At 52.4% G+C, this 15,829-nt stretch overlaps 1 protein-coding gene across 6 annotated transcripts in view; it reads right to left on the bottom strand.

The window, feature by feature from the left end:
• Positions 1-14,200, bottom strand: part of CBFA2T3 (CBFA2/RUNX1 partner transcriptional co-repressor 3) — a 58,853-nt gene extending 44,653 nt beyond the window's left edge. For 4 of the 6 annotated variants that reach the window (XM_066638002.1, XM_066638004.1, XM_066638005.1 and 1 more), the window contains exon 1: positions 13,836-14,200. The gene's annotated coding sequence lies outside the window, so the exon portion shown is untranslated. The remainder of the gene's footprint in view (positions 1-13,835) is intronic. The other 2 variants (XM_066638000.1, XM_066638001.1) reach the window with 1 other exon arrangement.
• Between the last annotated feature and the right edge of the window lie 1,629 nt (positions 14,201-15,829).

Below are 15,829 nucleotides of genomic sequence, written 5' to 3'. Positions count from 1 at the left end.
GCTGCTCTTCCTATGAAAATCACAGCTTCAGCAGCTGCCTGTATTTGTTTAATTTTTTTTAAAGAAATCATAGGGCTATTTCCTACTACAGTTATAGTCACATGCCATTCATCCTTCTTCACTAGCCTCAATCCTATCATTGACCCAGCACAATCCACTTGAGACATCTCATCCGATACCTCCCGTTTTCACACTAGAGGGGGAAAGAGTGTTTGAAGCCTGCTTAGCAGCTGGCAACCTTTTCAGAGGTCGAAGGCACCCCCTCTTGTAAATCACTGCCCTGGTGTCACCAGGATGCAACTGACCTGAAGAAGTTTCAGTGTAAGGCCACAGGTGCAGGGCTACCTCCTGGACAGGCTGTAGTGAGGGCCAGGGAGGCAGGACAAGGGAACCTGCTCTCACAGGCCTGTGCTGGTGTCGCCCAGTGACCTCTCCCGCTGTTGGCTTGGTGGGACTCTTCTCCTAATCCTTCTTCTCTCTATGCCTGCATCCCAATTGTGGGAAGCATTCCAAGCAAGCAGATGGAGCAGGGTATGTGTGTGTGTGTGTGTGGGGGGGGGGGGGATAGATGGAAGAAGGGGGAGGGAGAGAGAGAGAGAGAGAGAGAGGCATAACTGTAGCAGGTCTTTGAATTGGCAATGAGAAGGAGGGAAAGGCTATTTTGTTTTTCTCATACTACATATTTTGCAAAGAAACCTTTTGGAAAGGTTTTGGATGGGAGACCGTCTGGGAATACCGGGTGCTGTAGGCTTATACCACAGTCTTTCCAGACTGAAGGTTGCCGACCATTTGCAAAGAACAGAACTGCAACTCAAAAACGATGAAAGGTCCAGATTTGGCAAGGGACATGAAATCTCCAACAGCACAGAAAGTGCATGTAAGAGCATGTATGACATCCAACCTCTTCCGCATGCCAAAGAGACATAAATGTGTGCCGACCTGGGAGGGGGATCCTCCCTCTCTGACAGCAGCCAAGCACCAGAATCACCCAGAGATCCTTAGTACTAGAGGGCCCCTGTTTTTTGCCCCACTCCCAGCATTCTGGCAGTCTAACAAGACTGGGGAGGGGCTCAGTAGTGGAGCACCAGCTTTGCATGTAGAGGGTGCCAGGTTCAATCAGTGGCAGAACTGTAGAAAAGAATGACCATCCAAGGCCTCTGAGACCTTCTGCTGTTCACAGCAAACCATGCTGACTTGGGTGGCCCAGTGCACTGTCTCGCTACACAGCAACCTCATACGAAGGCCAAGGTATACTGAGGTCTGACAGTCTAAAATGCACAGCAGTTAGAGAGGTGGAGTTTTGCTGGCACAGAGTAGTCTGGAAGCAAAATGTAAAAATAAAACATCTTCCCTGAAATGAGGAGGACTGGTGGGGTGCAGGAAGGCAGGTTCTCAAGCAGCCACTGTTCCAGCATGCAACATCACATCACTCTGTCAGAATCCAGCAGCACAACCAGAATCAAGGCTCAGGACCCTGTTGCCACCTGGGCTCTGGCCTCTAGGAAAATGAGGCACTTTGCCCAATGCAGGGCCCTGTTCTGTGGCAAGAGTCAATGGAACCCACTAGAATGCCCCACTCTGCAACACGGAAAGCTCCAGGAGAGGACGCACAGGACTGATCCATCCCTCAGAACAACTAGTCAGTTCAAGTAGAAGACGGGGGGGGGGGGAGTACCAGGTCTTCCTGCCAGGTTAGCTCCATTGCTCTTTCTCCTCTTCTTCCTCCTCCCTGAACTGGGAAAGAAAGAGGGGGATAGAGTAGAAAAGGAAAGGAAAGACATATTCAATGCTCTAGTAGTTCACCAGGTTTCAGTCTGCCACACTTCCTCGCCTGCTGCACCCCATTTTCCAGTCCAGGGAGTGGGAGGTGGGGAGGCTGGCATATTGCCAGGGGAGGAAGGGCAGTGTTTGGCCTGCTGCTGCCTCAATCCTAAAGCGTGCCACCTGGAGCAAAAGTAGTTTGCCCCCTGAGCCAGTGGGTGCTCTGGGTTGATGCTCCTTGCTCTCAGCCCCACTGAGAGGGGCTCAAGTTGTGCGAGGAATGTGGCTCTTGTCTTGCCTCGCAACTGCTTCCAAGCAGCAGGCAGAAGGTGACAGTGACATTGGCTGGACATCCGCACCCCTGGCAGGAACACCATTAGCTCTATCATCTTGTTGGCTGTTACTAGGAAACCAGGATCAGGGAGCCCAGCCACTTCCTGGAGAACAGGTGGGAAGCCGAGTCCTTAATGATCTAGTCACTAGACAAAGGATCTGGCTACAGGCGCCCCTTCACTCTCTTCCACAAACGCCACTACTGTTTATCAACTGCCTAGCACTCTGGGAATGGGAATGTCCTCCCTGACCACCAGTGCGTAAACAGAGCAACATGATCCAGGCTGGCCTGAGACACATCCACAGCGAACAAGAGCAGGTCTTGGCATGTTGGCTTGAGCAGACATGCTGCAGAAGAGGCACAGGGGTGCAAAAGCACCTGTGCCTTCTTAATCAAGCGAGGTGAGCTCAGAAAACAGCATCCAATATGGCTACAGACTGAACTGTATCCTGGACCAAATCTCAGCTGCTGTTTTAAAAAAAAGAAGCCAAGTAACTAGTCCTCACAGCTCCTGGTAAAAACTCTTGAAAAAATGGCACACAAATGGAAAGACTGAGGGTTGGAGCAGGCATTTCAAAGATTGGCAGAATTCTTAAGTTATCAAAATTGCCAGGTACTCTTCCTGCCCTTTCCTCTTGAAGTCCAAATCAAGACTTGACTGGAGTTGAAGGTCAGCCCCGAAGCCCATTCCTAGAGCCTGGGCTTGGTCTGCAACAATTCAGAATGGTGTCTCTTGAGGATGTGCAGAGTGCCTTTGCCACCTGAGTCAAACCTCTCATAAGTGGGGTTAGGCACAAGGCAAAGGAGGACTCCATAAGTGGGTAGCTAGAGGATAGCTAGGGAGGATAGCTAGAGAGTGTTGGAGGGCCTGAGGGAGATCATGGGATGAATTGAGGGCATCACTCAGAAGGGAGGGATGGGGCCTAACCCCACGGCAATGGGTGGCAATCATATTGTCTGCCTCCCAGGACTTTATTCCTCATTGGGTGCTCAATAGAGTGCTCTCTCTGCCACCCATATGAGCTGCTTTCTGCAGAATTGGACCACCAGCCCTGCCGGTTCCTTCCAGACTTTTCAGGGTCTCCATCGGACACATTTCCTTCCAGGCCAGCTGAGAGCTCTTGTTGACTGGAAATGCTGTGGACAGACATTGGGACCTTCTTGCCTGCAGAGCATGAGCCCCAGAATCCCTGGCCCTCCTCCATCTCCCCCCCCCCCCAACTGCCTGCTCTGCCCCTTCCCCCTGCTGAAGGCAGTTCTGTTCCCAGGCCATATGTCAGGAATTGAGAGCAACACTGTTTTCCCAACATGGGAATGGAAACACGTGAACATGAGAAAGAAAAGGGACAATGCAGAGAGCTGGACTTGAACCTGCCACTCCACCCCCCCCCCCTTGTTACAAAACTGAGGCCGCGCTAGACTGTGCTGGGTCTCCCCTAGTCTTGCAGGCACCTTCAGCAAGGTTGAGGCTGCTGGGTGGGAGGGCTCCATGGGCAGCCACGCAAACTCCAGGAACAAGTCAAAGCTGGATATAGTATCTGTGGGTATGGCAGTGGGGTGTCTCTCCTATCAGCCTCCTCCACTGCCTTTGGTGGCTCCCACAAGATTCTTCCATTGCACCCTTCCCATGTTTTGGAAAGCAGGCATACACACCAGCTATTCTCCAGCATGCCCACAAAGTGGGCAGCAGGATTTTCACTGCCTTGAGCATTGGCTGGGCATGGCTGGTGGCTGTTGTCTGGTCTTCCAACACACACCCCACCAGATTCCACCCAAGAAGCCCCTCCCAAGCCGTCGCCCCCTCTCCTCTTTCTATCTGCATGTGAGCTGCTGTGCTCTTCCTACGTGTACAGCATAGTGACCGGACAACTATGTCCCAGTCAAAGGCATCCCAGTATTGGACACTTGTGCCCGTTCTTTTTGCATCCCAGATGTTTGTGTCTCAATATATGTATATCTCTATTATACATATTTTTTAAAATGCAAAGGTATGGTCAGGGATAGGGCTGGGATAAGAGACTTAGGACATATAACATGGGGTTTGTTGCCCGGTTATAGTGGGATGCAAATAACAGGGACGCAAAAAGATTTATAAAATAACCAGACACAAATGTCCAGGGATGCCAATGACCAGGAAGCATTTGATCAGGACACAATTGCCCAGGACATAAATGCCCTAGTACCATATGGCCTAGCCTTCTGCTAAGATCTCTTCCAAAAAGTCCTTCCTTGCACCAGGGCAGTTGCCACCATTCCCTCCTGTTGCCACTGGATGCTCTTCTGCCAACACCTTTCCCTGCCTCTGTCAAGTCCATCAGATGCAGAGTGCCAGCTCCTGGAAGCAGAGCTCGGGTGGCTTGGCAGCTTCTGTATAACACCTGGCCAACAGGGTGGATACATACATATGCGGTGAGCTTGTGTAGCAGAGAGGCGATGGCCAAACTAGGTGTGATGTGGAAGTGGACACACACCAGAATTTTCTCTCTTCTGTCATTTTGTTGTCCTAAGAGCTGCCCCAGGAAAGAGGGTGCCACACTGGGGGAGGGAGGGGTTCACCCTGTCTGTTGCAAGCTACTCTTCTGCTTGTTTTCTAACAAGGCAGTTTAGAAAATGAAACAGTGACCACCTCTCCTCTCCACAGTGCTGATTCTCTGAGCAAACATGGATAGTTTGGTAAAGTTTGGCCGTAAGAGACTGTGGGACAGCTTGTTCCCTCTGCATGTCTCCAGCTGGTGGCAAAGTGCCATTCAGCACTTTTGCAACACCCAGCACCAGCAATGGGGCTGCAGCGCCGGCGTTGATGCCCCTTAGAATTGGGCTGTAAAAATTGATTACAAAAAGGCTTACCAAAAATTTCAAGTTATCTAAAATGATGAAGCCCCACAGAGTAACCAACTTAAAACAAATTGGCTGCAACAAAGAACAACAGCCCCAAACCAACAAAACCACTTTTAGTTGCCATCTAATGCCCAACAGGAGGTATAAAAAATATTTTGGGGGGAGGGAGTTCTGTAATCAGAGTGCTGCCACCAAGGAGGTCCTGCACCCAGTCACTGTCCATCTAGCAAATGACAGCAAGAGTACCTGGAGCCAAGAGGATGACCCCTTCCCCAAAAGGGCCAAAAACACCAAGAGCACAACAAATGCCAAAGACAGCACTGCCCTCTCACCAAACAGTGCACCAAAACTCTTCCAAAACAACTGTGCCTTCATTTGCCATCTACAAGTGCACAGTGCAGGAGCACATCAGACCTCATCATGGGGAGTAAAGAACTGGTGCCATCACAGAAAAGGTCCTGCTTCTAATGGATCCCAGCCTCAGACGACAAGCCTCAGAAGACAAGCATGAGATATACACAGGGGAAGGCAGTCCTCCAGGTATGCAGGTCATAAGCTGATTAGGGATTTAAAGGTAAGAACCAGCATCTTAAATTAGGCAACCAGTGCAAATTGAACCAAATTGGTGGGATATACTCCCAGCAAGCACACTTGGATAATAGCTGGGCAGCTGCATTTTGCCTTAGCCGAAATGTGTTATTTTTTCCACTCCACTTCCCTTGCTTCTCCTTTTGAAGGGTGCAACAGTGCCTTGCCTGCACCTCCAGCCCCCTGTTGTTTGCTGCCTTCTTGGCTACTTTGTTTTAGCTTCACGATCTGCTTTGAAAGACAAAACCACTTAAGATCGTATCTGTTCCTCAGTCTGAAGAAAGCCTACGTGCTTCTGGAGTCTGGAAAATGAAAAAGGAATGCCATTATCAAGCTCAAATGAACAGAGGTTGTGTGCGTGAGGTTGTTTTAATCTCTCCACAATGCAATAAAACCACACAGGTCATGGTAATTGGCCACAGGGCTTTTGCACAAGTGGATTTTCCTTGTCACGGAAATGCTTGCTTCATGATGTCTCTACACTGTGGGTTGAGAAAGGAAACATCACAGTTGGAGACAGAAGGCTATTCTGCCTTGAAGAACCTTGATACCTGGGAAGTCTATCCCATAAGCATGTGCAGATGCAATCCCCACCCCCATCCTGTCCATGACACCCTGGTAATGAACCAGACTTATCTAAAGCACACAGAGTGGCTTGTTTATCAGAGTGGTCTAGAGACTATCAGCTCAGAAATAAACTCCAGCAGTAACCAAACCTAAGTTGGGATAACTGCACTTACACACATCCAGTCCTTCTATCCTCCTTTCTCCCTCCACATCACTTCCTTTGTTGTCCTCCTTACTGTCAAATATTGGACTGTAGGCTACTTGGGGGCAGAGGCCTGTCAAATCTTGCTGATGGAAATATCTGCCAATCTTCTATGCAACTCCTTGGAGGAAGGGTGATATAAAAATGTAGAAGAAAAAACAATATGGATCTGGATATGGCACAAAAAATATGGATCTGTCATCCTTTAAGGACATCTGATGAAGCCCTCCCATGCATCCCTATATCTTCTGAGGCATGGTTGGCGGTGTTGTGTGATAGGACCTTCTCTTGGGGCTAGGAGGATGTGGAAGTCACTACCTCATGAGATCCATCTGTCCACTTCATTGCCATTGTTGTTCCATCATCTGAAGACTTTTATTTTTGGGTGACCTTTTGATTTATCTGCTACTTAATAATGTTGGTGGTTACATATTGGGTCCTTTGGTTTTTAATTTACCAGCTGCTTTTGGACCAAGGGAAGTTTTAAACTTTAAATTAGCTTTGTCTTGCATCAACTGCCTTGGGTGCTTCCATTCTGAAACCGCAAAGGAGAAGTATACATTCCCGAGGGAATGAAGAAATAATCTATAGATAAATATACAGAGATGGAACTGCACCAGGGCTCCTGCCTTCCCTCTTGGCCTCTCTGCTTATGGACGAAAGATTGTCGAATGATCAGGTCATCCCTAGATAACTAGTGGCACTCCCTATAATAAGAAACAGGCATGGGGATACTACATCCAATCTGAAAGAGCTCCAAAACTGCCATTAAGAGGCAAAATAAAGCATCAGATTGTCATCACATTGGTGAATTTATGAGTTGTTTAAGGTGTCTCAGGGTTGAAGCCTTCCCACCCATCTCTCACTTTCAAAGTGCAGCTGGTCTGCAGGGATGGGAAACTGTGCACTCCACCCCCAGAACCCAGGCACAGAAGACAACCCTGGGGGTGACTGGAGCTATTCTTTGTGAGCCAGCTGTTGAACAGGGAGGTGTTGCAAGTCTCCGAGCAAGAAGTCAGTGTTTGTGGACATAAGTCTCTCTGCACACAGCTGGCTGTTCTCCCTCTCCACTACCAACTCCAGTTCCCCAGGACTCTCCCATGTTCACAGCCCCAGTTCCTCATTGCTTGGTACATGTGCAGGCTGCCAGGGGAAATTCACACCAGCAAGCAGGGAGGTGATGACATGTGCTGTAAATGCAGCCACGTTTGCTGAAACTGGGCCTTAAAAGAGAGTAGGACCCAAGACTCACAGAAGCAGAGGAAGATGCTTTTCCTTGCATCAGATCCTGGCCCATCCAGATCAGCCCTATGCACACAGACTGCAGGAACACTTCAGAGTTTCAGACAGGGTCCTCCCCAGCCTCACCTGGAGAACTGACAGAACTCAAACCTGGGACTGTCTGCAGGAAACAGCTGTGCTTCAACCTGGAGCTGCAGCCCATCTCAGGGCTTGCATTAAAGCTGAGGCGCAAGGGCTGGATCTGGGTGGATGTTACGCCTGCAACCAAGAAGCCATCCCCCCTCATCCCAGAGATGTGGGGGGCTGTACACTCAGAGGGGAGGGGGAAGTCTCTGCAGATGTCACTTCACTTTTTACCCAGGGTTGACACCTGACTTTGAAGATGAGTCCTGAGAGCGAACTTTTGTGAGTGCCTCTTGTGTTCAGCCCTGTCCTTTCCCAGGCCTGGGTCCTGTGCTTCCCTTCCTCTTCCCATTCTTAAAACTACGGAGGCCACATTCTCCTTGCCAGAGATGGTCATCAGGGTGAAATGCACTGGGCTCCTCCTTCAACTTACTCCGTGACTCGGTTCTCCCAAGCACAGAGTGAGTGCAATGCAAATGGAGGCTGGATGGACTTATTACTCAGCCGCTTTAAAACAAAACCAGGAATCCCAATCTCTCTTCACATCCATTGGGAATGTTTCTCAAAATGCACACACATCCAGCAACAACCCCCAACAGCTGCATCTCATTCATTTCCCAGACCAGAAAGCCCAGAGAGCCTCGGTTATAAATAGCCATTATGTCATTGAGAAAACAGAAAACTCTCACCCCAAAGTCTGGTTCCATGCAACAACAAGCAGCAGGATTATTTCTCCAGGGTTCCAGCATTTGCTTTGATATGTGAACCACACCCAGTGTGTCTCTCCCGATCATCACAAATGGAAACGGAAAAGAAGGACTCTTTCTCCTGTACAGCCTTTAAACTGAGATGCGCTGGGTTGTGCGGGAAGTAAAATGGGAGAGAGATAGGTGGGGGGGGCCTATAGAACAGAGATAGAGCAACCCCTGCTTTGTGTGCTGGAATCCCCACTTTTTGGCAGAGTGAGTTCTGCTGTTCTGGGGGATTGCATCCTACTTTAGCGCGCAATGACTGAGGGCTGTTCCTTTCTGCTGTAAAGTTCACCAGTTAATACAACCGAGATCTGAACTGCCACCTTGGAACTGTTACGGAGCACCCAGTGACTGGGAACAGAGTGCAGGCACACACTGCATGTCCCGGCATGGTCAGAATGAGCATTTGGAGACCAGGGCCAAGAAAGGACAAAGGACAGTGCTTGAGGAGGTTGGAAATGCTTGCCATCATGGAATCATCATAGACGGGGCACCTGATGCTTTGCTCCCTGAGCAGGTGGTGTTTATCACACGATACCTACATGATGACGATGGAAAATGGGATGTGCATGAACAATTTCTGAAAGGGGGGGGGGATGTGATAAAAAGAAAGATAGCCAGAACTGGCCTTGTGATGTCCTGTGGGACATTCCTAGAGGTTTCATTAACAAAATCTCCAGCGATCTGGGCAGACATATTGCTTTTTCTTATTTCGAAACACTCATACTCTAACCCAGGGGTGCTCAAAAGGTGGATCGCGATCTACCAGTAGATCGCGAGGCAAAATGAGTAGATCGCGGAGTGCCGACCCCCCCCCCCTTCAGGTGCCCTTGGGAGGAAACGCAATGTACTCAATGGGGCTTACTCCCAGGTAAGTGTGGCTAGGATTGCAGCCTCACAGCCTAATCCTAGGCATGTCTACTCAGGAGTAAGTCCTGTTATACTCAGTGGGGCTCAAGGTACACCAACATACATTGTACACATAAATGTTATATGTTATGATGGCGCGAACATTGTAAAAAAAAAAGCTCTGGTAGATCTCCGGGCCTTGCTGGGTTTCAAAGTAGCTCTCGAGCCAAAAAAGTGTGAGCACCCCTGCTCTAACCCTTTCCCACCAAATGGTCCAAAGCGTCTTACAACTACACAATATAAAAATACAGTGCCCATAATGAAAAAAATGTATAAACACATTAACGTAATGCAACACCACCACAGAAAAGGCAAAGACCCACCAATCAATATTCAACAACTCATAGTGGTCTCCCATAGCACTACCCAGAATTAGCTACTCCTAAAAGTCAACAAAAGAAGCCATATTGTAACTTGGAAACAGAAGGCCAAATGAGATCCCAAAGGAAGGCATTCCACAATGTTTGCACACCACCACCACCGAAAAGGCCCTGTTCCAGCTAGATACCTGCTGCCCCCCTAACAGCAGGTAAGCTGTCAGACAGCTATCAGACAGCAAAGGCAGCCACAGTAGGGCTCCTATTACACAGGAGTAATCTAAGACATTATACACAAGTCTATGCTCCTTTCTGTACAGCTCCTAGCACCTGCTGCGTGTCCTTGAACATTTGACAAACCAAGTTTGTTTTAATGTTAAGCAGCAAAAGAATACGATAGCATCACAACAGAAGATTTAGAACAGATTGAAACCACATCCACTCCACCCTTCTGCTACACAACACAACCTGTTGCACAACCATCCCCAGACACCAACTCCGCAACTGCATGTAAACTCTTAACAAGCCCAATGCGTGAGCCTCTTCCAGGGGTCTGGCTGAATGCTTCTCAAAAACGATTGCTTCCAAGATACATTCCTACTATAATACAGAAAAAAGACACAGTTTTGCATTTAGTTGTTATCAGTTGACACACTGGGGTTGTGTATTTAGTCCCAGGATTCCCCTCATCCCGTTTATTCAGTGTGCATGTCAGCTGTCAGTCGTCACACTATTTTTTAACAAGCACAAGTGCCAGGAAAATAGCCAGCCTTGTGCCTAGTGCACAGATAAAGAGACAAAAATGGTCAGCTCTCAGTAAACAATCATAAAACATTCTACAGGAATTCCATCCAAAGCTGTAAGACTTCTCCCGTTTCCTTCCTAATCTGAGCTGTTGTGGATTTATCATGAAGTGTTGCAGCTTGAGTTATTTGTGGACTTTGTTGTTCCTCTGCAAACACTCCATCTTCTGGGCTAATCAAAAAAGAGAGCCCATTTCTGAGCAATGGGTTGAAGAGCAAATCCATTTAGTCCTTATGTTCAATCATGGAGGACAGAAAATCACATCCGCCGTGACCTGTACACAGAGTGTGAAATTAGGGAGCAGGCCTGGTGGGTTTGCAGTGGGTCTGGATCAACTCATTTGGCCCACACTGACAAGAAGCTCCTTGCACGGAAGTCCAGTGGAAGTCAATGGGACAAGCCTGCTGTGACAGCCTTAGTTTCCATGGGGCTTGTATGCAATTAATTTTCTTTGGGCTGAAGCCCATGAATATCATCAGGGGCCAGAGGGAGGTGTAATTTGCTCATTGCACTTGGTGAGTCTAAGCTCCAGTGCATGACTTGTGGCTCCTCTTCCAATCAGGACTGGCCTGAGCTCCTCCATTTCTATGGGACATGTACAGGAGAACTTCCCAGGGATGAGTTGTTCCCCTGGCTTGTTCAGCAACACCAGATGAGCTTGGATTTGCAAGATTCAGAGGTTGGGTGGGGTGGGAAAAGTAATGCACTCCCCTTCTTCTTGAAAGAAAAGGGACAAAAATGCTTAAAACTGGAGATTTGTGAATATAAACACACACACACACACACACACACACACACACACACACACACACACACACACACAAGCACACACTTGTAGCTAACTTACTGAGCCTGCAAACCTTCAGATTTGGAATAGTTTGTGCCACAGACTGGACTAAGCAATCCATACTTTGGCAACCTCCCTTGTGATGTGGAGTGCTGCTTTCCAGCCCAGGAGCCTGTTCCCAGTGTCAGGGCTCAGCCCTCACACACAGGAAGTCATAATGAAGACAAAAATGCCTCTGAGCATGGGCAGAATCACTTATCCTCCCCAATGAGCAGTCACAGCCAGCTCCCTTCACCACAGATCAAGGGCATGATTCCAGGCAACCTTGGCCTCCAGGGCAGCCCGTTGCAGCCCAAGAGTGCTGCTAGCCTGAGGAACCCTTCAGATGCAAACACACAGCAGCTTCTTTTGCTATCCGGCTTATGAACTCTGCCAAGTCATAACCAGCTCCAGAGGTCTGTTTCACTCACACCCTACAGGCTTCTTCTTCTCAGCCCCACCTCCGAGCTCTCCCACACACAACGCGTTCCTGATTTGGAAAATCAGAAGGACTGCCATGGCTTTGGACAGCTGGAAAGTCACAGGTTCTGACCTGCAAACCTTTCCCCTAATCTCACACTGGGCCCAGGGGCCGATTGTGCCTATATGGCTGCAAGGAGCTGCACTCTGTGTTCTCAGAGATACTGCCTTCTTCACATTCACAGGCTCCTGGGCAAGGACCCAGGCAGCAAATTGGTCCGTGTCAACATCCCACATTCCAGCTGGGCCCTGGAACTCATTCATGTCTCCCTTGGCCAGGGCTGGCACCCGTTAAAAAGCAGCACCCAGCGAGAGACACCTCAGCCTCTGTCTGAGGACAAGCTTATTGCTAGCCAGGACTCCACTCTGCAGCACTCCCTCTAAATTGAACGCTCTGGACAGAAGTTGGATAAGCAGCTCCCTGTAGAAGCATGCCTTGGGCACTCTTACCATGAGAGGGGAAAGTGGCTGCAGATTTTAAGTGCCTTGGGAGGCAGGTAGCTGAGATGGGGTGGGCACATCCTTTCAGAAGTTCTCCTATCCACTTGAAATGAACAACAGCACACAGGTCTTGACCAGCTCATGCAGGGGGGCTTCACAAAGGATGCTACCCCCTGCTTTAACGAGACGGCCATGTGGACTTCCTACCATAAAGTCTCCAGACCGCCCTGGGAGCAACTTCCCAGACCACATCTGGAGTCTACCAAATGTTTACTCAAAACTAATACAGACATCTCTTCTACCTCCCTCTCCCCAGCCCAGTCCTCTGCACCACCACCACCCCCTAAACTTCCATCCCTATAGAACTTGCTGCTTAAGGAGGTACTTTTGCACCCACACAACCACTCTCTGTCCTTGCTGGAGCAAGGAGGTCCCTTGCCCAAGGCTTGGCTTGGTCCCTTGCCCAAGGCTTGGCTCCCTAGTTAGCACCCTGCAGCCCCCCCATTTACTCCCCTGTTCTTTCATTTTCGCAAGAAATCTTACCGGCTGAGCCCTCTCTCACTGCAACCCACCCCTGCCTGCCTCTGCTTGGATGTTTGAGATCAACCATGGGCCCAGCCAGGCAAGGGTGGTGTTTGTCCCCAGAACCCGAATGCAACCAGGTGGAGAAAGGTGTCCCTAGACGCAGCCATGGGAAGCTCCACACATTTGACAGGTGGCCGCCAGGCACCCACTGGCAGCCGCTGCAAGAAGCTGTCTCTGCCACAGAGCTCATCCTCCTCCAGAAGGATGGAGGAGCTTTTGTCCCAGCCAGTGGGGGCAAGGAACTACTCGCTCGCTGGACGGCATGTCCAGGTGCCCTTTCCCAGCGCGTCTTTGCTCCGACTTGGTGGCAAGTAGCTCGTCCTCTCCACACGAAGCCTTCAGCAGGGCACCACAAAGGTGAAGAAGGCGCGATCTGTAGCCTCCTTGCCCCCAAACCCCCGACTTTGGGGGCAAACCTGTTAAGCAGGCAGAGCCCAGGCCAGCGACGGGTGGGTGGCACTGCCAGAAGAACCCGGTCGGTCCTGCCCTTCTGGGTCCCCCTCGGGCATTCAGGCTGTTCTCTGCACGCCAGGCAGCTTTGCCAACCGCCGGGAAAAGCTGCAGCTTCTTCCCGCCCCCGCCCCCCACCACCTGGGACAAGCGGAAAGCGCTCAGGGCGAACCTTCCCTGAGCCGAGGGCGCACAAGCGGAGCGCACGATGGTGAATCGCACATCTGGCTACATGTGCCTGCCTCCCCCCACCCCGCCTTTGTTTGGAAGTGGCAGGCTTCTGGGTGGCGGATCCATGTGGGGGGGGGTCCCTCCCCCAGCTGAGATCCGAACGGCGGAGGGTGGGAGCCGACCTCTCTGTCGTTGGGCCAAGTCTGCCTCCCAAAAGCCCAGAAAGAGACACCCCCCCGCCCGGCGCAGGGCTTAACCCCCCCCCAAGGACAAACTGCAAAAGACTCGACGGGGGTGGCTGGGGGGGTCACCCCCGTCCACACTGGTAAGCACACTTCAGATCAGGCGATCGATGCCCCCCCAGGAGCTCCGTGTCGCCCACCCTGCCACCCACTCCCCGCATCTCTCCGGCCAGCCGGGTGACAGAGAAGGGAGGCGAACTTACGGTCCTGAGGTCGGTGGCGAGGTGAGGTAATCGTCCCGGGAGAAGCCAAGGAACGTGGGAAGGCGTCGGGAGGGACCGTCCAGGCGAACCAAAAAGGGGAGCAATTAATCCAAAGGGGGGTTCCCGGGCCTGGGGGGTCCACGAGGCGAGTCCTGCGGAGCCTGGGGGGCTGCGACCAGAGCGCCCCAAGTCCCGGCGATGGCCAAACGCGGTGCCCGCTGCTGCGCCCCTGCCCAGCAGTCCTCTCCGTCGGGCTGCCCCCGGAGAGCCGCCCGTCGGCGTTGGCTCCTACGGCCCGGGGCAGCAGTACCGGCGTCGGGGAAAGCGCGGCTCCGCTCCGGCTCTTTGGTTCAGGCGTCCCCGCGAAGGGAGCCCCGCTCTCGGCTCACCTGCTGCTGCTACCCGGGTCTCCGCCGCCGCCGCCGCCCTCTGCCTGCCCGGGCAGACGCACAGCAGCCGTGGGACGTGGCATGTTCGGTGCCCCTTCAGGCCCGCCTCCCAGCCGGGGCCATGGGGCGAAGAGAGCGCGGAGGTTCCCCGGAGAAAGGCAGGGCGCCCTGGAAGAGCTGGAGCTGCTGGGGTGCCTTCCTCGACGGCTACTGGGCTGCCCTCCTCTTCCTTCCTTCCTTCCTTGCTGGGCTGCTACCGGAGCCTCCTCCTCCGCTCGTCCCCTCGGCGAGCCATCTGGCGAGGGGCACCCCCGCCGCCCCCCTCGGCAGTCCTCTGGCAGCGCCGTCCAGCAACCCGACCCCTCCCCTGCTCCTTCCTCGGGGCTCGCCTGGGTCGCCTCTGGGAGCTAAGGGTCCCGATCCGGAGCCAGGAGGGCGACTGCTGCTGCCTCCCCCTCGCAGGGCTTGCGTCGGGGGGAGCCGATGCCGAGACCCCCGCGCTCCCCCCCCCACGACCACCACCAGCACCAAGCCCGGGGAAAGGAAGCCTCAGTGCCTGCGCGGTCCCCAGTAGCAAGCGCCGGACTCCGGGCTCCTCCGGAGGGGCTCGGGGGCTCGGACTCCCGGGGACATGGCAGGCGGAGCTGCCTTCGGGGCGGGCTGGACGGGCAGGCGGGCTCCGGGAAGAAACGACCCAGCCCGCCTCCGCTCGCTCGCTGCTCCTGGTGCCGCGCGGACGGAGCCCAGCTCTGCTCGACGCGCCGCGCTCGCTCCTCTGGCTGGCTGGCTCCGATGCAGCCGCCGCCGAGTGCCTGCCTGCCTGCTGGTGCTGCGGGGAGGCGGAGGGCTGGCTCAGCGCCGGTCTCCCGCCGCTCCCGGCAGGGGGCGCTCCACCCCTGCTGCAGTGCCATCCCGACTGCTCAGCCTCAGCCCGCCTGGAGAGGCGAGGCGAGCCGGAGCCCCCCTTCACGCTGCCCTCTCCCCCTCAGCCGGCCTGACCCCCTTCGGTGGCTGCTCCTCTCGCTCCGGCCGCTGGGAAACTTTCAAGCGCCTTACAGCCCAATCCCAGGCATGTCTACTCAGAAGTAAGCCCCATTGAGTTCAGTGGGGCTTACTCCTAGGAAAACATGCATGGGATGGCAGCCTTGGGGCCCAGCAATGGGGCTTACTCCCAGGAAAGCATGCATTGGATGGCAGCCTTAGGGCCCAGCAATGGGGCTTACTTCCAGGAAAGCATGCATAGGATGGCACCCTTAGGGCCCAGTTCTATCCAACTTTCCAGCTCCAGTGCTGCCCCAAAGTAAGGGAACAAACTTTCCCTTATCTTGAGGATGCCTCCATTAGTGCTGTCCCACCACAGGATGTAGTGCATCCTGTGCACAGCTTGGCACAGCTAAATTGGCACATCTAAATCAGCGCTGGAAAGTTGGATTGGATCAGGTCACAGGACTGGATCAGGGAACTGACACACATCAAACTGAGTGCCACTCAAAACTGGGGGTGCATTTAATTGCCCCCCACTTTTTTTATTTAGGGGGTGCAACACAAGGCCCAGTTTTAGCATGCAGAGCTCTGGGAAGGGTCTATAAACCTTGGACAGGCTCT

The sequence above is a fragment of the Tiliqua scincoides genome, chromosome 9 (genome assembly GCF_035046505.1).
Source record: "Tiliqua scincoides isolate rTilSci1 chromosome 9, rTilSci1.hap2, whole genome shotgun sequence".
NCBI classification, from domain to species: Eukaryota; Metazoa; Chordata; class Lepidosauria; order Squamata; family Scincidae; genus Tiliqua; species Tiliqua scincoides.
The sequence above is the reverse complement of the archived record's forward strand: the minus strand, read 5'-3'. Positions and strand labels throughout refer to the sequence as shown.